This window comes from Hemiscyllium ocellatum, chromosome 10, assembly GCF_020745735.1.
Source record: "Hemiscyllium ocellatum isolate sHemOce1 chromosome 10, sHemOce1.pat.X.cur, whole genome shotgun sequence".
Lineage (NCBI taxonomy): Eukaryota > Metazoa > Chordata > Chondrichthyes > Orectolobiformes > Hemiscylliidae > Hemiscyllium > Hemiscyllium ocellatum.
The window spans coordinates 15,862,651-15,883,500 of record NC_083410.1 but is presented as its reverse complement, the minus strand read 5'-3'; the positions used below and the strand labels follow the sequence as shown (position 1 = coordinate 15,883,500).

Here is a 20,850-nt window from a genome sequence, read left to right as displayed (position 1 = left end):
CCAGATTCAAAACTTAAAAATGGTTGCCATCCCAAGATGTTCAATCTAATATTGCTTCCATATTAAGTATTGGCGGCCAGATCTGCAGCACAATCCCATCCATTATCTTCTTATTAATTAACTTTTTAACACTGTCAGCTGGAAGTTTGAATAGTACCGATTCTTTCACGGTTTTGGTGAGTTATGAGGAACTATTTATCCGTCAAGGAAGCCACTTTCAGTGAGCTTTTGTTGATCCTTGGATATGTCCATTGCATTCTAATCAGCCTGGGTTGATCATTCTTGATCAGTAAGGGACAGTTAATGGCCTCTGGGATCATTTTGAGCTGCTCCTTGTATACATTTTAAAGACCAATTAGTTTTCCACTGTGGAATACAATTCTCTTCTTGCTGTTATAGGAAATACCTAAGAGGGTGTAGAAAAGATTTACAAGGATGCTGCCAGGGTTGGAGGGTTTGAGCTACAGGAAGAGGCTGAGCAGGCTAGGGCTATTTTCCCTGAAATGTCAGAGGCTGAGGGGTGACCTTATAGATGTTTACAAAATCATGAGGGGTATGGATCGGATGAATAGCCAAGGTCTTTTTTTCCAGGCTAGGGGGAGTCCAGAACTAGAGGGCATAGGTTTAGGGCGAGAGGGGAAAGATATAAAAGGGACCTAATGGGCAACGTTTTCATAGGGAGGGTGGTGCGTGTATGGAATGAGCTGCCAGAGGAAGTGGTGGAGGCTGGTACAATTACCGCTTTTAAAAGGCATCTTGATGGGTATATGAATAGGAAGAGTTTAGAGGGTTATGGGCCAAGTGCTCGCATATGGGACTTAGATTAGGTTAGGATATCTGGTCAGCATGGATGAGTTGGACTGAAGGGTCGGTTTCTGTGCTGTACATCTGTGACTCTTCAAGAGGAGAAAATACTTTTTCTGGAAACCACTTTTAGTTTAGCCTGAATTTTCAAACTGCTTAGAGTGGGATTCATACTAATGAAAAGAATGGGACCAATCTATTTAAAGTTGGAGCTGCATTTATTTGTTAAGAATTGACAAGAAAATATATGAATTGGGAGCAGGAGTAAGCCATTCGGCCCCTTTAGCCAGGTACACTATTTGATGCAATCATTGCTGACTGGTTGCAGCCTTAACTCTACTCCCCTCTTTTCCCTGTGTAATCTTTGATTCCCTGATCAGTCAGGAATGTATTAGACTCTAGCCGAAAAATATTCAATGACCCCCCCCCCCACCCATCACTCTCTGATTGATTTCCTATGGTGATGTCCCATGCCCTCCCATCCCCCCTGTGCTACCACATCCCCCCAACAAAATTATCTTGTCCTCATCTCTCTCACACTCAGGGAAGCGTTTTCTCAGCATCCATCCCAACATTTCCGCTGAAGTTCTTCCAAATATCCAAAAGATCACTTCCCATTCTTCTAACCCACTGATGCTGTAGGCCCAGCTTGTCCAAGCTGATCCCAGTTGGCTGGGTGAGGTGGAGTGTAGTTGTTGGTCAGGATATCTGGACAGAACCACACCCCGCCCCCCCATCCAATATTGCCATGTGATCATTCATTTCCAACACCACTGAATGCACAGTAGGAAGGGTCTATAGGCCCGATCAGGATTGGGGGCACGAGTTAACAGCGCCTGAAAATGACGACACAGGCTGATGTGCTGGTTTCACTCACCCCAGTCCTGGTGTCAACTACTTCTAGAGAGATATGGGCCAAGTGCTGGCAAATGGGAGTAGATTAGGCTAGGATGTCTGGGTGGCATGGATGAGTTAGACCGAAGGGTCTGTTTCCGTGCTGTATATGTCTACGATGGGATATAGGTTTGCTCGCTGAGTTGGAAGGTTCATTTTCAGATGTGTCGTTACCATACTACGTAACATCATCAATTGATAAATCTATCAACAAACACATTGACTTGGATCCCCTTTACCACCCCCTAAGAAAAAGAGAAAATGACATCACCACAGGAAATGACATCACAGCATGAAATAAAATCACCAACCCAAAGAAACCTAAACACATAAATAAAAAGCGGGCAATGCCACCAGCGCTTCATCTGGAGCTCACAGGTGATGTTACCTAGTATGGTGATGAAACATCTGAAAATGAACCTTCCAGCTCAGCGAGCAAACCTACATCAGAACCTCAACCTGAGCTACAAATCTTCTCAAAGCTCGCTAATGTCTATGATCTATGACTTCAGCCCAGATGGATCTCAAAGGTGTCAGCTCCTATAAGGCATGGAGCCCCTCCAGCCCCTCCCTGCCTTCTGGTTGAGTTTTCAACCAATGGTTCTCCTGTAGAGGGATTCACTGAGGGAACCTGGCTGCCTAGGGCATTTGCTGTTTTTTATTTTTAAAGCTGAGATGGCACCTCCTTTGCAAAACGCCCAAACCAAGCCATTTACCTCCCATGGGTCACTGCCAGTTCCTCCGTGGCTGAAAGATCCATTAGCGGGCCTCCAGTTTTGAGGCCCACTCTAGTGCCCAGAATCAGGTCGTGTACCTGCCCTCATCTCCATTAACAGGGCACCCCAGTTAACACTCCAGGTGAATGGCTGCCCCCAACGCCCTCCCCAACAGCCCCAGTCTGGGACCCAAAAACTGTCAAATTTCCCACCTCCAACAATCCAGCAGTCTCAGCTAATGCCTCATCCAATAGATGGCACAGCGTTTGTACTACTCTGCACTGAAATGACCGCCCGGCTGACGTAAATCCCGGTCAGGTGAGGTGAAAGGTCACATCTCCTAGTTATGGAGCACCAGTGACTGTAGAGATAGCTCTGGAATGAACCTAATTATTTCCTCTCACTGCTGATCATGAGTCCTTCTTGATGAAACACCTTGTGATGGAATTCAGATCTCACTGTCTAATATTCGCAATTCATTCATGTGTCCATTCCCTCACCTGCTGTCTTCCCAAAGGAGTGAAAGCTTTGTTAAAGGAGGTGACAGGTTCTTCCGAAATGTGTTATGGCAGAATATGATTAATGTTCTCGTGGCTGAAGATGAGTTGTCACTGTGAGAGATTCAGTTTTATTTTTGCACATAAGTGTTGAAAGGCTAATTCTGAATTATTTGTCAGCGAGTGACATTGATATCAAAATTAGAATGAGTCTCCAGTCTAAGTTGGTGAATTCAGGTGATTCAGCATTCTTTGTCCTAATCGGAACTTCTGTAGTTTTTCAATCAGCTTATTTTCTAATCTAACTTCTTCTTTAACTTTTTAAAAATTATTTCTTCATCCCTTCAACAACAGATGCATTGCCACTTTTCAAATCTCTGTCAGGTATTCAGATGACAATAACACCCATTTATAAGGCACTTGTAATACATCAAGTCCTCCCAAGGTGCTTGACAGAGCATAATCAAATGCCAAGCTATTTAAGGGGAATATCAGTGAAGGGTGAAGGGTCAGTCTTTTCCATTAGCATCTCAGAATGAGGAGAGATGAGAAAGGAGGAGATTGGGGCCCTGGAGCTGAAAGCAGAGCCACCATTGGTGGAGGAAAGAAAATCTCACAAGATAGGAGAACTGGCAGAATGTCTGGGGAAGGTGTGAGGTTCCAGAGATGGGGAGGCTAAAGATATTTAAAAGCAAGGTTCATCCCTTGATGCCTGAGGCATTGCCAGACAGGGGAGGCACTGATCAGTGTGAGTTAGGACATGGACAGCAACAGTTTGGATGAACTCAGATTTCCGGTAGGTGCAGGCTAGTGAGCAGGCAGGGAGACATTGGAATTGTCGAGTCTGGAGGTTACAGGGGTGTAGACTTTTTGCACCAGGGAATACTGCTATTTCACCTACTGAGGCTGAGTGTCATCATTGAGTCTCTTGCTCTGAAAGACTTGGACTTTCAGTCACTGATCTACAGGTTCATGACCCAAACCCACCTGGCAGATTCTTGCATGATTAATTCCGTACATCTGTTAGCAAACCGTCATGTTTATTGAAGAGGAAGATATTATCCACTGATTTTTGCCCATTAACAGTACTCATACCATGGCCTGGGGGACTAGTTAGGCAGATTACTGACAAACACAACAAATCAATCCCAAATGCTTTTATTCCTTCCACCTCACTGGAGTGCTGGTAATAAATACCATCTTACCAGCCTTGGGCTAAACTTTTATAAACTCCTATTATTATTGCTTCTGAAATGAGTTCAACTCTTTACAAGGCACGGGGTCTGGGAAATATTAGCATGCATATAGCCTCTGTTGGGCACGTTACACAGACTTCCATTCAACATTCAAAAAGATTTGGACAACTGGTCCTATCACATGACATGCTTGTGACAGAAACTTCCTGTTTCCCCCTTTACTAGAAAAGGTGGCAAAATGAATTCGACTGCTTTTGTGGAAAGGAATGAGGAATGCAAAGTTGATTCTTCATAAAGATCACTCTCCTTTCACCTCGATCATCTTGGTGCTATGAATGTGCAGATGACTCACCAATGCCACATGACAATTTAATTTTATATTTAGGCAAAATCTAAACCAGGCTGTCAGAGCTTCCAAGTGTTGAAGTGCTGTCCTGCCCTAAAATTCACCACTGGCCTCTCCACATGAAATGTCTGTGAATGTGTGCACAAACATCTTCCGGCAAATTATCCTGTGGTTTCATTTACCACTGAGTTATGCCTGTCAGACCTTGGCATTTGTTCGTACTTAATATTTCTTCCTCGCTCTCTTATTTCATCTCTCTCTCTCTCTCTCTCTCGTCCTTTTCTTCTTTCTCTCTATCTTTCTCTCAGGTTTTCCCAGCACAACACTTGCAACCAATAACAGAAAATAATATTCTGCTGCTTTGAACTCGGTCTTTTGCCTGTCTCTCTCTCTGCATCACTGCCTCCCCATATGATCCGGTTCCAAATTAAGGTTAATGAACAGTTTCGGAATTTGACAGTGGGCCTTATGTAATTCAGGACAGGCCAGAGCCTGCTAAAGTTCACTGCAAGAGTTTGGAATGGCTGCAGAAAGGAGCGGAGGCCTCCTCATCAACTCAGGAGGTTGTTTTGTCAAACTGACGACATCACACTGGCATCAAAATGGAAGATCCTTGCTGTAAACTAGCAGTGGCATAGGAGACTATAAAGTATGCAGAGCTCAGGGCAGGGGCTTGGTAATAGGAGCTGTTGAAAGCAAAGCAGCTTTGACATTTCTTGTTCCTGCTTTGAAACGATCTGAAATGGTCCTAATTGTCAGGTTGTTGTGCAGAATCAGAGGAGAGGTGCGTTTGGGATCAGAGAGACTGGGTGGGAGGTAGAAAATGATTATGTCAGAGTCCTCCAGCAGGAACCTGACTAATTTCTAACATTCTACTGCTCTTTCCAATTGTTCTCCATCGTGCTTTCACATGTCTGCACGAAGGACGTTTTAAAAGGTATCTGGTCAAGCCTGGCCTGCAGGTAATCTGGACTGACAGCTTGTTATATCGACTTGAATGTTTTTGGTTGCCATTTTCAAAGTGAGGTAGTCAGTGATTTTCACCGTCTTTCTCCCTGTGTTATATACGGCAGGTCTACGGCACTTCCTTTAATGATTAAGCTGCTCTGGCGCACCAACTTAGATAAGGTGACAGCCGGTCCCATTACCTGCAGACAGACGTGTCAAGCAGATCTGAGGTGACTGCTATTTCACTCAGATTCAGAGGTAATTTAAACGCTGTTTCTACTGAAAGTGCAATGCCCCAGTTCTACATTTCTTACAAACGAGTCAGGATATGAGTGCTCCTTTTAATAACATTGCTTTTGGAAAAGCAAAGCACTTTCTGATTACCATAACATCCATTAGAGCTGGGCTTGAATCTGAAGCACATATATTGTTTCCCACCCCAGCCCCCACCCCCGGAATTTCTGGGAGAAAAAAGGCATATATTTATAATCATCAAATGGTTACAACACAGAAAGAGGCTATTCAGCCATTTTATCTATGCTAGCTAAGAGCAACTTAGCTAGTCCCATGATGTCATCTATTCCCTATAATCTAGTCACTATTTCTGTTATGAAAACCACAATTTCACTTACATTCACCACACTCATAGAGTCATAGAGATGTACAGCACGGAAACAGACCCTTCAGTCCAACTCGTCCTTGCCAACCAGATATCCCAACCCAATCTAGTCCCACCTGCCAGCACCCAGCCCATATCCCTCCAAACCCTTCCTATTCATATACCCATCTAAATGCCTTTTGAATGTTGCAATTGTATCAGCCTCCACCACTTCCTCTGGCAGCTCATTCCATACATGTACCACCTTCTGTGTGAAAAGGTTGCCCCTTAGGTCTCTTTCATATCTTTCCCCTCTCACCCTAAACCTATGCCCTCTAGTTCCCCAAACCCAGGGAAAAGACTTTGTCTATTTATCCTATCCATGCCCCTCATGATTTGAGAAACATCTATAAGGTCATCCCTCAGCCTCCGATACTCCAGGAAAAACAGCCCCAGCCTGTTCAGCCTCTCCTATAGCTCAAATCCTTCAACACTGGCAACATCCTTGTAAATCTTTTCTGAGCCCTTTCAAGTTTCACAACATCTTTCCGATAGGAAGGAGACCAGAATTGCATGCAATATTCTAACAGTGGCCTAACCAATGTCCTGTATAGCCGCAACATGACCTCCCAATTCCTGTACTCAATACTCTGACCAATAAAGAAAAGCATACCAAACGCCTTCTTCATTATCCTATCTACCTGCGACTCCACTTTCAAGGAGCTATGAACCTGCACTCCAAGGTGTCTTTGTTCAGCAACACTCCCTAGGACCTTACCATTAAGTGTATAAGTCCTGCTAAGATTTGCTTTCCCAAAATGCAGCACCTCACATTTATCTGAATTAAACTCCATCTGCTACTTCTCAACTCATTTGCCCATCTGGTCCAGATCCTGTTGTAATCTGAGGTAATCTTCTTCACTGTCCACTACACCTCCAATTTTGGTGTCATCTGCAAACTTACTAACTGTACCTCTTATGCTCACATCCAAATCATTTTTGTAAATGACAAAAAGTAGAGGGCACAGCACTGAACCTTGTGGCACTCCACTGGTCACAGGCCTCCAGTCTGAAAAACAACCCTCCATCACTATCCTCTGTCTTCTACCTTTCAGCCAGTTCTGTATCCCAAATGGCCAGTTCTCCCTGTATTCCATGAGATTTAACCTTGCTAACCATTCTCCCACGGGGAACCTTGTCGAATGCCTTGCTGAAATCCATATGGGTCATGTCCACTGCTCAGCCCTCATCAATCCTCTTTGTTACTTCTTCAAAAAACTCAATCAAGTTTGTGAGACATGATTTCCCACGCACAAAGCATGTTGACTATCCCTAATTAGTCCTTGCCTTTCCAAATACATGTACATTCGGTCACTCAGGATTCCCTCCAACAACTTGCCCACCACCCACGTCAGGCTCACAGTCTAAAGTTCCCTGGCTTGTCTTTACCACCTTTCTTAAACAGTGGCACCACGTTAGTCAACCCCCAGTCTTCTGGCACCTCACCTGTGACTATCGATGATACAAATATCTCAGCAAGAGGCCCAGCAATCACTTCTCTAGCTTCCCACAGAGGTCTAGGGTATACCTGATCAGGTCCTGGGGATTTATCCACCTTTATGCATTTCAAGACATCCAGCACTTCTTCCTCTGTAATATGGACATTTTGCAAGGTGTCACCATCTATTTCCCTATATTTTATATCTTCCATATCCTTTTCCACAGTAAACACTGATGTGAAATATTCGTTTAGTATCTCCCCCATTTTCTGCACCTCCACACAAAGGCCGCCTTGCTGATCTTTGAGGGGCCCTCTTCTCTCCCTGGTTACCCTTTTGTCCTTAATGTAGTTGTAAAAACCCTTTGGATTCTTGTTAGTTCTATTTGCCAAAGAATACAATGCATTCCAGATCCTAACATTGCTCAGCGAAATAGATTTTTCCTCATGTCACCATTGCTTCTTTTCCAGTCACTTTGAACTGGGCTGTCTAGTTCCTGAACCTTATGTCACAGGGAGCAGTTTCTCTCCGACCTGCCCAATCACCTCAGATTCTGGAAGGGGTGATGCAGAATTGCGGGGAAATGGGTTGCACCAGGGTGAGGGCCCTAGGTTTGCAGTAATCAATAAGAGAGCGTACCCCGCTCCTGCTGGCGGATTGTATGAAACAAGATATACCTCACACTGTTCACAGTACACAAGGTACTGACTGAAAACTGCTCATAACTCCGTGGCCAGTATTAGAGGTGTGATTCTGCACTGGACAACGTTTGCTGGATAACACCGAGTGCGTTAGTTACGCTTGCAGCATGGAGCATTTGCATGCATCAGAAGTTACAAATATTAATATTCATGGCTCCTTGCGGGCAGAGAGAACATGTACATGCACTGTGTCTATTTTAACTCAACTAAATAGGTGACAGCTATTTGCTGGTTCTTTTCTCAGGTCAAATCCCTGACCACTCAGAGTGAAACTGCCTGGTTTAAATTGTAATGAATGCCCAACAATTAACTGTCAATTAATTGCATTTCCCTGTGACAACACCCAACCTATCAGAGTTCACTCGCCATCCAATCAGGCTTCTCTTCTCATGCAGTGTCAATGTCAGGTTTACTCTTCTTCTGGCAAGTTGTCCCAATGAGTGCAGGACACAAAGCTTCAACAAAATGGGTCATTTCTTACAACTCAAGTTCTGTATGACCAAATGACTATTTATAAACCAAATTCAGCCACTCCAGCTGACTGCAACCTGGTAAAGAGGTACTGTAACCAAGGGCAAAGTGGCAAGAAAATCCAGGAAGTTATCCATCAACATATCCCTTCTTGGGCAGCAGCCCAAGCTTATCCCAAATGGCAGTGGTGTGTTACAATTCACACTGGGGATCATACACTGCCATCACTACATACACTGTGAAGCTTGAAAGGGTTCAGAAAAGATTTACAAGGATGTTGCCAGGGTTGGAGGATTTGATCTATAGGGAGAAGCTGAACAGGCTGGGGCTGTTTTCCCTGGAGCATCGGAGGCTGAGGGGTGACCTTATTGAGGTTTATAAGATCATGAGGGGCATGGATAGGATAAATAGACAAAGTCTTTTCCCTGCGATGGGGGAGTCCAGAACTAAAAGGCATAGGTATAGAGTGAGAGGGGAAAGATATAAAAGAGTCCTAAGGGGGAACTTTTTCACATAGAGGGTGGTACGTGTATGGAATGAGCTGCCAGAGAAAATGGTGGAGGCTGGTACAATTGCAATATTTAAAAGGCATTTGGATGGGTATATGAATAGGAAGGGTTTGGAGGGATATGGGCCAGCTGCTGGCAGGTGGGACTAGATTGGTTGGGACATCTGGTCGGCATGGATGGGTTGGACTGAAGGGTTCTGTTTCCATGCTGTACATCTCTATGACTCTATGACTTCTCCATGCCTGTTGCAACGTGGAACTATGGGTAGTAATGGCAGGGTGGCTAACTACGACTCTCACTCATTCTTACCGCCTGCCAGTGGTGAGTCGTGTAAGGATTTACAGATTGATACTCACGAACCTGTTGGTTCATGTCTGAATACAACTTGCCAGAGTGGGACTGGAGCCCTTAATTTCTGCCTCAGAGGCTGGAAGGCTATTAATGACCTCACACAACCTCTTCATTCTCTGCTCCACCTACCTACATTTTAGCAGACGATTGTACAATTCCTGAGTGGAATAGTTAATTGGATGTGACTTTTCTCTAACTAACCACAACCCACATAAGCTACAGCTCTAATCTTCAGCTTCCCCTCACTCCCATCTCCAGCCCTGAACCGCTCTCTGCCAATTGTCTCCAGATGAAATTTGAAGATTTATACACGGGTTAAATTTGTCTCTTGGAAGAATGCGAGGGCAGCTTGGCTGGTGACTGTCAGAATAAATTATTCAAATTAATGCCTTTTCGCTTTATCAAAATAATTGGTTTGCAGCTTCATCGCTATTTCCAAGAAATCTGTGACATTTTCTATTCCCTCTGCATCACTGAATGTAACTTGAATAAAGATCTTCAGAAAAAAAAACATGAAGTCCTTGGGACTGAGCTGAGCTCCTTCAGGAATGATGGTGCTATTAAATGCTTCAAGCAATCAAGAAACATTCCAGTAAAAGCTGGGATTTGTTCCGGTCTTTGATAGGTCAGAAACCCAGAGGGAGTGTCACCTGACTATATTTAGTTATCACAGACGTCATTTTGAGTCAGGCTAGCTTGACCCCTGCCTGTCTCCTTCAGTCTGTATCCCACCCAAGGGGTGTTACTGTGGGTTCCGGTGATAGCTCAGAAATGGGGAAGGGATGCTGAGTTACGTGCATCAAAGAGTTTACTGAGCCAGCAAGTCAACACGTCTATTGGAAGCCTCGGTGGAGAAAATTACAATTTACCTCAGTACCTCTGAGTTTAGGTTAGAAAGACCATTGTTTAAAACTTGTTTGACTAGAAGCGGACGTCACTATTGAGAACAGTATTTATCATCCATCCCTAACTGCCATTAAGAAGATGATCGGGTAAAAAATGAGGTCTGCAGATGCTGGAGATCACAGTTGAAAATGTGTTGCTGGTTAAAGCACAGCAGGTCAGGCAGCATCCAAGGAATAGGAAATTCGACGTTTCGGGCATAAGCCCTTCATCAGGAATGAGGAGAGGATGCCAGGCAGGCTAAGATAAAAGGTAGGGAGGAGGGACTTGGGGGAGGGGCGATGGAGATGTGATAGGTGGAAGGAGGTCAAGGTGAGGGTGATAGAAGAAGATGATGGTGAGCTGCCTTCTTGAACCACTGAATAGGCTGGGGCTATTTTCCCTGGAGTATTGGAGGCTGAGGGATCACTTTAGAAAATCATGTGGGGCATGGATAGGGTGAATTGCCAACGTCTTTACCCCAGGGTGGGGGAGTTTAAAACTAGAGGGCATAGGTTTAAGGTGAGTGGGAAAAGGTTTAAAAAGAACCCTAAGGGGCAATGTTTTCATGCAAAGGGTGGTGTAAGCTGCCAGAGAAAGTGGTGGAGGCTGGCACAATTACAACATTTAAAAAGCATTTGGGTGAGTACATGTGTAGGAAGGGTTTAGAGAGGTATGGGCCAAATGCTGGCAAATGGGATTAGATAAATTTAGGATATCTGGTCAGCATGGACAAGGTGGACTGAAGAGTCTGTTTCCGTGCTGTACATCTCTATGATACTGCTGTCGTTCTGGTATGGGTACACATATGGGACTGTTAGGGAGTAAATTCTAGGAGTTTGGCCCAATATTCGTGAATGAATAGTGATATATTTCCAAATCAGGATGATGTGTATCTTGGAGGGAAACTTGCAGGTGGTGATGTCCTTATGTACCTGCTGCCCTTGTCCTCCTAGAGGGAGAGATTCAGATTCAGAAGGTACTGTTGAAAGAACCTTGCTTAACTTCTGCAATACACCTTGTAGATGGTACACATTACTGCTATTGTGCATCAATGGTGAAGAGAGTGAATGTTTAACTTGGTGGATGGGGTGCCATTCAAGTGTGCTGCTTGATCCCAAATGCTGTTGAGTTCTTGAGTGCTTTTGGACCTACACTGATCCAGGCAAACAAAACTTATTTCCTCACACTCCGGACATGTGCCCTGTGGATAATATTTGGAGAACCACAAGGTGAGTTATTTGCCACAGAATTTCCAATCTCTGGCCTGCTCTCAAAGCCGTGGAATATATATGGCTAGTCCAGTTCAGTTTCTGAGTACTGCTAAATCCCCCGGCTGTTGATATTGTGATATTCAATAACAATAGCATCAAGGGGAGATATGTAGACTTTTTATGTGAAGATTTCACTGACTGCTACTTTGCAATCTTTGTTCGAAGTGTGCACGTGCAGATATGGGTGCAGTCTGGTTTTGATTGCAACACATCGTGTAGCAGACACATCTTGATTATTCTGATGTTGTGTTGGCCAGTTTCCCAGAATCTATCCAATGTAACCTGAATTCAGCAAATCTCAGCTACCTGTATCTATTCCATTCAAGTCGCACACATCCATCTCCTGCTTGACTCATTGATCCTCTTTGATTGCAGGTCCCACAACGTCTCAATCATAAAATTCTCATCCTTTTTTTCAAACCCCTCCATGGGGTCAGCCCATCCCTTTTTATTTTCTCCTCATCCCTTTCTCTGGGATTCCTCCAGCCCAATTACCCTCAGCTATATTGGCTGCTCCTCTGATATGAATGTGCAAACATATAATTGTATTTTTTAACTGGTCGGACCTGGGCATCACTGACTGGGCCAGCATTTATTGCCCACCCCTTGAGAAGCTGGTGGTGAGCTGTTTCCTTGAACCACTGCAGTCCATGTGCTAGAGGTAGACCCATAATACTGCGAAGGAGGGAATTCCAGGATATTGATCCAGCGATACTGAAAGAACAGCAATATATTTCTAAGACGGGATGGTGAGTGACTTGGACGAGTGCTTACAGGTGGTGCTGTTCCCATGTATCTACTGCCTTTGTCCTTCTAGAAAAGAACCGGAAATCAACACTGCGACCGGTGTGCTGACACCAAGCGCTGTGTACGGAGCCTTGAAATGACTACATGCACAGCCACACAGTTTAGAGGGAATGTTGTCGCGAGTGTGGTGCTGGAAAAGCACAGCAGGTCAGGCAGCATCCGAGGATCAGGAATGTCCTGATGAAGGGCTTTTGCCCGAAACATCGATTTTTCTGCTCCTCAGATGCTACCTGACCTGCTGTGCTTTTCCAGCACCACACTCTCAACTCTAATCTCCAGCATCTACGCCACTCACTTTTGCCTTAGAGAGAATGTTGCAAATAGGAGTGGTCTTATAGGCCCCCTCACAGTAGCCAAAATGTAGGATGAAACATACAGGAAGAAAATTGGGTACAGTTAACTGAGAAAATCAGATTGGCAGTGGTAGCCTCAATGAGGAGTTTATTGAAGGCTTTTGAGATAGCTTCTTAAACCAGCATGTTTGAAACTGACCAGAGAACAGGTTATATCAGACTTGGCATTTTGTATTATGATAGGATTAGTTAACGGCATCAGAGTTAAGGCACCTTAGGTATCAATGACCATGATATGATTTATGTACTATATCCCAGTTTGGAAGAGAGAAGACTGGGTCTAAGACTAACGTTTTAAACTAAGTAAGGACAAATATGTGGGCCCAAGAGTTAAACTTGTCTGGTGAATTGGCTTACCAAGCTAGAAAATAGATCAGTGGATACTGTAGAGGATGTTTAAGGGGATATTTTGGAATACTTGAAACAAGAATATCCCTACAATAAAGAAATATTCTAAAGAGAGGGCCCAGTATCTGTGGTTAAAAAAAGGAGCTTAGGAAAGCATCAAACTTGAGGATAAAAGAGATAACATACAAAGACAAGTGACAGATCAGAATATAAAGAACAGCAGAGAATGACTAACAATTTATTAAAGAGGAAGAAATTAGAGAATGAGATAAAACTAGATTGGAATGTACAAGAATAGCCAGAATTTCTCCAGGTAGTTAAAAAGGAAAAGATGAAATAAAGTGAGTGTTGATTAGATTACTTACAGTGTGGAAACAGGCCCTTCAGCCCAACAAGTCCACACCGACCCTCTGAAGCACAACCCACCCAGACCCATTCCCCTACACCTAACACTACGGGCAATTTAGTATGGCCAATTCACCTGACCTGCACATCTTTGGATTGTGGGAGGAAACCAGAGCACCTGGAGGAAACCCACGCCGACACGGGGAGAATGTGCAAACTCCACACATATAGTCGCCTGAGGTGGGAATTGAACCCAGGTCTCTGGCGCTGTGAGGCAGCAGTGCTAAACACTGTACCATCATGCCGCCCACGTCGCATCCCGTCTGAAGTGGTTTTGCCACGTCGGCGACGATAATTATGTCAATGTTCACGCCTTGTTGAATCTGCTGTCAAGCTTCCCTCCAAAGCAGGACGCCTACGTTGGAAAGTCCAGTCTGGATCGACCAATCGAAGCGTCTGAAAAATCGCCCAACAACAAAATGAAATCTGTCTTCTTCTAGCTTGCCACTGGAGGCGCTGGGTTTTGTATTAACCAAGGATTGGCGCTGAAGATGGCACCTTGGGCAAGCAATGGAAATTTTATGAACACAGCGGAGAGGATCCATCTCCCTGACGACTGCACCATTGGGTATATCATTGAAGCCATCCTGGGTGTGAAGCTAATCCGCAGCCCACTCTTCCACTCCGACCTCGGGAACCTGCAGTTGGTTTCCAAATCCCACATTCAAAGTTAGGCCACTCTAAGTTATGGAACCTTTGAGAACAAGCAGAATATTATTGAGATGAAAGAAACATTTTCAGGAGCTGAAGACCCTTCCAGATTCAAGTCCATTCACTGTCTACTTTACCCAGAAACACCTTGGTGCCCTTAGAAGAGCAGCCCTGACCTCTGTCATTGTCAGGGTTAAAGGTTACTGTGACATAGAGGTCCCCACTGCCAACTCTGCACTTTCTGAAAAGTGAGTGTTGGTTCCCCAGAGGGTGAGAATGGGGAGTTAATAGTAGAATGTAAGGAAATAGTGAATGAAATTAATAAATATTTTGATTCTGCTTTTACTGTAGTGCATACAAAAACAAGTGCAGTAATAGCTTTAAATCAGGAGGTGGAAGAGAGAATTATAATCATAAGGGAAATGGTATTAACCAATGGAGCTGCAAGCTGACAAGTCTTTTAGATTAGATTAGATTACTTACAGTGTGGAAACAGGCCCTTCGGCCCAACAAGTCCACCCCGACCCGCCGAAGCGCAACCCACCCATACCCCTGCATATACCCCTTACTTAACACTACGGGCAATTTAGCATGGCCAATTCACCTGACCCGCACATCTTTGGACTGTGGGAGGAAACCGGAGCACCCGGAGGAAACCCACGCAGACACGGGGAGAATGTGCAAACTCCACACAGTCAGTCGCCTGAGGCGGGAATTGAACCCAGGTCCCTGGTGCTGTGAGGCAGCAGTGCTAACCACTGTGCCACCCCGGATAGGATCTTAAAAGAGGTGACTAATGAGATAATGGCATTAATTTTTCAGAATTCCTAAGACTCAGGAACGGTTCCAATGGACTCGGAAGTAACAAATATAGCCACACTATTCAAAAAGGGAGGGAGGCAGAAAACTATGGGCCAGTTAACTTGACGTTGAGGGGAAGATGTTAGAATTGATCATTAAAGAGATTGTAGCTGCGCAATTCAAAAGCTGCAAGCATGAGTTTGCTCAGGTGCCAAATCAAAGCTTAGTATGGAAAATAAAAGCTCCTGGTGTAGAGGGTAGTGTGTTAGCGTGGATCAAAGACTGGCTGGCTTTCAGAAAACAGAGTGCATGCATAAATAGGTCTTTGTCTGATTGGCACGATGTGATGTGCTGAGGCATCAACATTTTACAATTTATTTGAATGATTTAGATAAGGGGAGTGTAGGGATGGGAGCTCCATTTGTAAACAATATCAAGATTTGAAGATATGAAGAAGACTTAAGGAATTTGTAAAGGAAATAAATCAGTTGAGTGAGTGGACAAAAAAATCTAGCAAATGGAATCTAGCAAGTGGGAAAAGATGAAATTGTTCATTTTGGCAAAAGAGTAAAAAGCTTAGTATTTCTTAAATGAAGAACAACTGCAGAATTCCGAGGCACAGAAGGTGTACTGCTGCATGAGTGTCAGCATGTAATTAAGAAGGCTAATGAGATACTCTCCTTTATCATGAGAGGAATCAAACCAAAAGTAAGGATGTTTTGCTTCAGTTTTACAGAGCTCTGGGGATACCACATCTCGAATCCAGTGTGATGTTTAAGGAGTGATGTGGAGGTGCCGGTGTTGGACTGTGGTGGACCAAGTTAAAAATCACCCACCATCAGGTTATAGTGCAACAGGTTTATTTGGAAGCGCTAGCTTTTGGAACGCTGCTCCTTCATCAGGTGGTTGTGGAGCAGGACCATAAGAGACAGACTTTATAGCAACAGGATTACAATGTCTTGGAATCTAATATTTGTTTAATTTGTTTGGTTTGTTTAATTTGCTAAATTTGTTTAACATTACATTCCAAGAAACTGCAATCCTGTTGCTATAAAGTCTGTCTCTTATGATTCTGCTCCACAACCACCTAATGAAGGAGCAGCGCTCCGAAAGCTAGTGTTTCCAAATACACCCGTTGCACTATAACCTGGTGTTGTGTGATTTTTAACTTTGTTTAAGGAAGGATGTGAATGTATCAGAGTTAGTTCAGAGGAAGTTTACCAGATTGCTGTCTGGAATGTGTGGCCTGTGTTCTGAGGATGGGTGGAAAGGCTGGCCTTTTTTCCACTAGAGTTCAGAAGAGTCGAGGGGTGAAGTGTGTAAATTCCTGAACAGTCTTGACAAGGCAGAGGTGGAAGCGGCGCTTCCTCTTGTGGGTCAGCCCAGAACTAGAGGCTGCTATTTTAAAATTAGAATTCAACCTTTCAAGACAAAGGTGAGTAGATTGCTCTTTTTTCCCCTGAAGGTTATGTGACTTTGGAACTCTCTGCCTCACAAGTTTGTGTCGGTGGGTGTCAATGAATATTTTTAAGACAGAGGTGGATAGATTGCTGTTAATTGAGGGAAAGAGTTGGAAAGCTTGATTGTGGCCAACAAAGCGTTGTTTGAGCCATTGGTGGGGGGGTGGGGGGGCGGTGGGGGATGTCTTTATAAAGTGCCTTTACTGTAATAAGATGGCCCAAGGCACTTTGCAAGATATTAGCAAACCACGTTTGGCACCAAGACACACAAGGAATGAGGACAGATGACCAAAAAACTGGTGGACAAAAAATCTGGCAAATGGAATGGAGTGTGGGGAAAGATGACATTGTTCATCTTGGCAGGAAGACTAAAAAGCTGAGTACTTCTTAAATGAAAAACAACTGCAGAATTGTCGAGGTTTATGATTTGGAGATGCCAGTGTTGGACTGGGGTGCATAATTAACTGCAAAGTTAAAAAAGGTTAAGGGAGGGATGTCCGCAGGTTGGGGTGATGGTCAGCTGGAAGAATAGCCAGCAGTGGCGTGATTGATGGTTCATCATGGGGTTGCTGCCGAATTGTGATGACAGTACACTGAAAACAATCATTCATCACGTCATTATAAACAATCATTAAATTGACAATAATGTGCAAATTAATAAGAGGATTATATGGTTACAAACATGTAAGTATACAAACAGAAAACATTGAAAATGCAAGTTTTCTTAATTTTAAGGAGCAGAAATGATGGGTTGACCTGCAGTCTGCATTTTGTGTCAGTGTCCTTCGATCACGTGTTGTCAAGTCCAGTCCATTAAGTTCCCAGTCACTATCCATGAGTTTTATCAAGCTAGGGATTGGACTTTCTTGTGACCTTTATTTTCTATCTTATTTGTGGAATGCTGTCTCTTGTAATGTGCACAAGGCCAGAATTAGAGGTGTGCCAATATCTTGGAACTTTGTCGAAAGAGATTATGGAAATTGAGAGGGGTAAAGTCATGGAGGAATTTAAAAGCAAGGATAATAGTTTTAAAATTGAGTGTCACCCGACTGGGAGCCATTGTAAAGTCAATGTGTACAAGGGATGATGGGTGAGCGGAAGGTTATTCATTGATTCGAGGACAGGGGTATTGCTAAGGGGTTAAAAACGAGCAGAGCAAATGTTGGCTGTGTCCCACACCTCCCCACCCCTTTCCCTTTCTCCGGTCTAGTCACTCCCCTTCCTGTCATCATTTACAATTAAAGAAAGGTATAGTTAGACCCACAGCCAAGGAGCCATTTGCCTTTGAACTTGTGCTTGTTCGCCAGTGTGTTTGTGCCTTTAAGATTGCTTCAGTGTGTTCAGTCCAGTTAATTCACTCTCTGAGTTACACTGCTGAGGGAACAGAAAGTGAAAGAAGAACAATCCAGGGCTTGCTATTCGTGTTTGTTTAATCAGCCTTCATTACCTGAGCTTTCACAGTTATAATAATTCCAAAGGCTAATTAGAAGGAAGTAGTTTATAAAAGGTTTCGGGAAAGCTGTGCTTATATGTCATTTTATCTTGTGGATGCTTCTCATTTTATTACCATCAACAAGGAATAACTGTGAGATGCTGATCCATTCCCCCTATCATTCACAACTCATTGCAAAGACTGCCTTTCTCTATCCACCTTTCTCCTCATCGCCCAAGGCCCCACATGCTCTTTCTGAGTCAATCAGCGTTTTACTTGTGCTGCTTTTGATTTATTATGCTGTGTTCACTACTCACCATGTGGCCTTCTCTATGAGAGACTAGTTCCAGTGAAATAAGCGTGAGGAACAGCAGCTCACCCTGCACTTAGAAACGTCACAGCCTTCTGGGCACAACATTGGGTTTCAACAATTTCGCACCATAACCTTTATCCTCATCTTTTCGGGCAGTAACAGTGAGTAATGATTCTACTTCGATAAACCGTATACCTCCTCTAGACAAATCTTCTGTTTCTTCACTTGTCCCATGACCATTTTCTTTCGCCATGCACCAATATCCATTTTGTCTTTTAATCTCTCCTGTCATCCATCCTTTCACAGATCTCCCTCCCCTTCCCTTCCTCTGTACTACAGCATTAAGGAATTGCATGACACAAATGGAGGCCATTCGTTCTGTCGGGAGTGTGCAGATCTCCACATGGTTCCTTTCCTGTGCCTTCTCCCTGTTCTCTCGTGGTAGTGAACAATCCAATTCTATCTCGGAAACCTCCAGTTGCACCACCCGGCCAAGCAACGCACACCACACCTAACTGCTCAATGCATGGAAAGGTTTTCCGCTCACATGACCAATGCTTCTTTCATTAGTCACCTTAAATCTGTGTCTCTTTGTTCTCAATTCTTCTGTTAATGGGAACAGTTCCCCCCCGCGCCCCTCACCATCCAGACCCCTCATGATTTTAATTTTTTTTTGTTATTTATTCCCAAGGTGTGGCCATGCTGCCTAATGTAGGATTTATTGCCCGTCCCTAGTTGCCCTTGAGAAGATGGTTGTGAGCTGCCTTCATGAACCACTGCAGTCTATGTGCTGTAGGTAGACCCACAATACTGCTCAGGAGGGAACTCCAGGATATTGACCCAGTGACAGTGAAGGGACAGCAATAAGTTTCCAAGTCAGGATGGTGAGTGGCTTGGAGGGGAACTTGAAGGTGGTGGTGTGTCCAGCTATCTATTGCCGTTGTCATTGGTAGTGATTGTGGGTTTGGAAGGCGCTGTCTCAGGAGTCTTGGTAAATCTCATCGGTGCATCTTGTAGATGGTACACTCTGCTGCTACTGAGCTTTGGTGGTGCAGTAACTGAATGTTTGTGGATGTGGTTGCTTTGTCCTGGACGGTGTCAAGCTTCTTGAGTGTTGTTGGAGCCGCACTCATCCAGGCAAGTGGGGAGTATTCCATCACATTCCTAACTTGTGCCTTGTAGTTGGTGGGCAGGCTTTGAGGAATCAAGAGGTGAGTTACTCACTGCAGCATTCCTCGCCTCTAAGCTGCAGTTCAGTTTCTGTTCAATGATAACCCTAAGGATGGTAATAATGGGGATTCACTTTCTCAATTATGCAATTACATCCATTATATCTGTATCATTTCCCAGTTCTCACAACAAGTTATTGACCTGACACATTAACTCTCGCTATAGATGTTGCCTGACCTGCTGGTGCTTCTAGAATTTTCTGTTCTTATTTCTGATTTCCAATATCAGCAACAGAGAATCACACTGATTCTGACCCTCTGATGGCATTTGTAATTAATGTATTAACATACTCTAGTCAAATGTCGATTACCCTACATTAGGCGCTAATTCACAACAACAAGTTGAACCTGTTAAAAAGGTCGTATAGCTGTTTAAAATTGTGAAGTATGATGAAAAGGGGAAAGCTGTGTAGTTTAAACACAAATAATTAGGACTGATAGTTTCAGCCTTTGCATCCAGTCGCACTGCACAGTGTCGTATTGAAATCTACACGTCAGGACTTAGTCCCTGCACCTGCACCAAATTAACAGATCTCATTTTGGCCTCCTACTAGAATTGGACTTGGACATATGGATTAGTCAGAAGGGTAGTCCAGGGCCTGATGCTCAACTCCTGAGCTAGGGATTTGCATTTGAATGTTCTTCTGTTTCAGATGTTGATGACATCATTCAGCAGTCACCGGTGCAGGAAGATCCCTCCATAGCCCTCAGCTGGGAAGTTTCAGCCCCAGAGACAGGGATTTGATGGAAAGGTTAAGCTGATACCACAGTGTAATACTGAGGGAGTTCTGCGCTGTCAATGGTGCCATCTTTCTTCAGGTGGGTTATTAAACCAACCTCCTCAAATGCGTGTCAGACCTCCATTGCAAAGTGAAAGAAACCTGGCCAATATTTATCCTTCAGTCAACGCCACAAAAACTATTAGCCCTTGTCACATTGCTGTTTCTGGGAATTTGCTGCGAGCAAATGGGGGCCACCGTGCCTACATTTGTCACCACACTTTAAAACTACTTAATTAGTTGTAGTTGATGGGAGCTTCCTGAATTTCTGAAAGGTGCTATATAAACGCGAGTCACTTGTCAACACTGGTGCAGAACTTGGGAGAGATTATTTTTTCTGAAAGTCAGTCACGATAGTGAGAACATTCTGTGGTGCTATGCCAGACTCACTTTAAGAGACAGGAATAAATGGGAGAACCTGTCCTTAGAATGTACTTGAATGGATTTATGGAGCTGACGATGAAATGGATTGTGTGTAATCTAATCTTGGAGTGGACTTTTCCCAATCTGTCCTGTCGTGTTTCTGCAAACACTGAGCTCATATTGTATTTGCATATGGTGAATCTTCTGACTTTCAAGAGTGGAA

At 43.9% G+C, this 20,850-nt stretch overlaps 1 protein-coding gene and 1 pseudogene across 2 annotated transcripts in view; both read left to right on the top strand.

Moving 5' to 3' along the window:
• Positions 1-20,850, top strand: part of smyd3 (SET and MYND domain containing 3) — a 781,377-nt gene that overhangs the window by 610,910 nt on the left and 149,617 nt on the right. The window lies entirely within an intron of this gene.
• LOC132819255 (beta-1,3-N-acetylglucosaminyltransferase lunatic fringe-like) lies at positions 13,839-14,411 on the top strand (annotated as a pseudogene).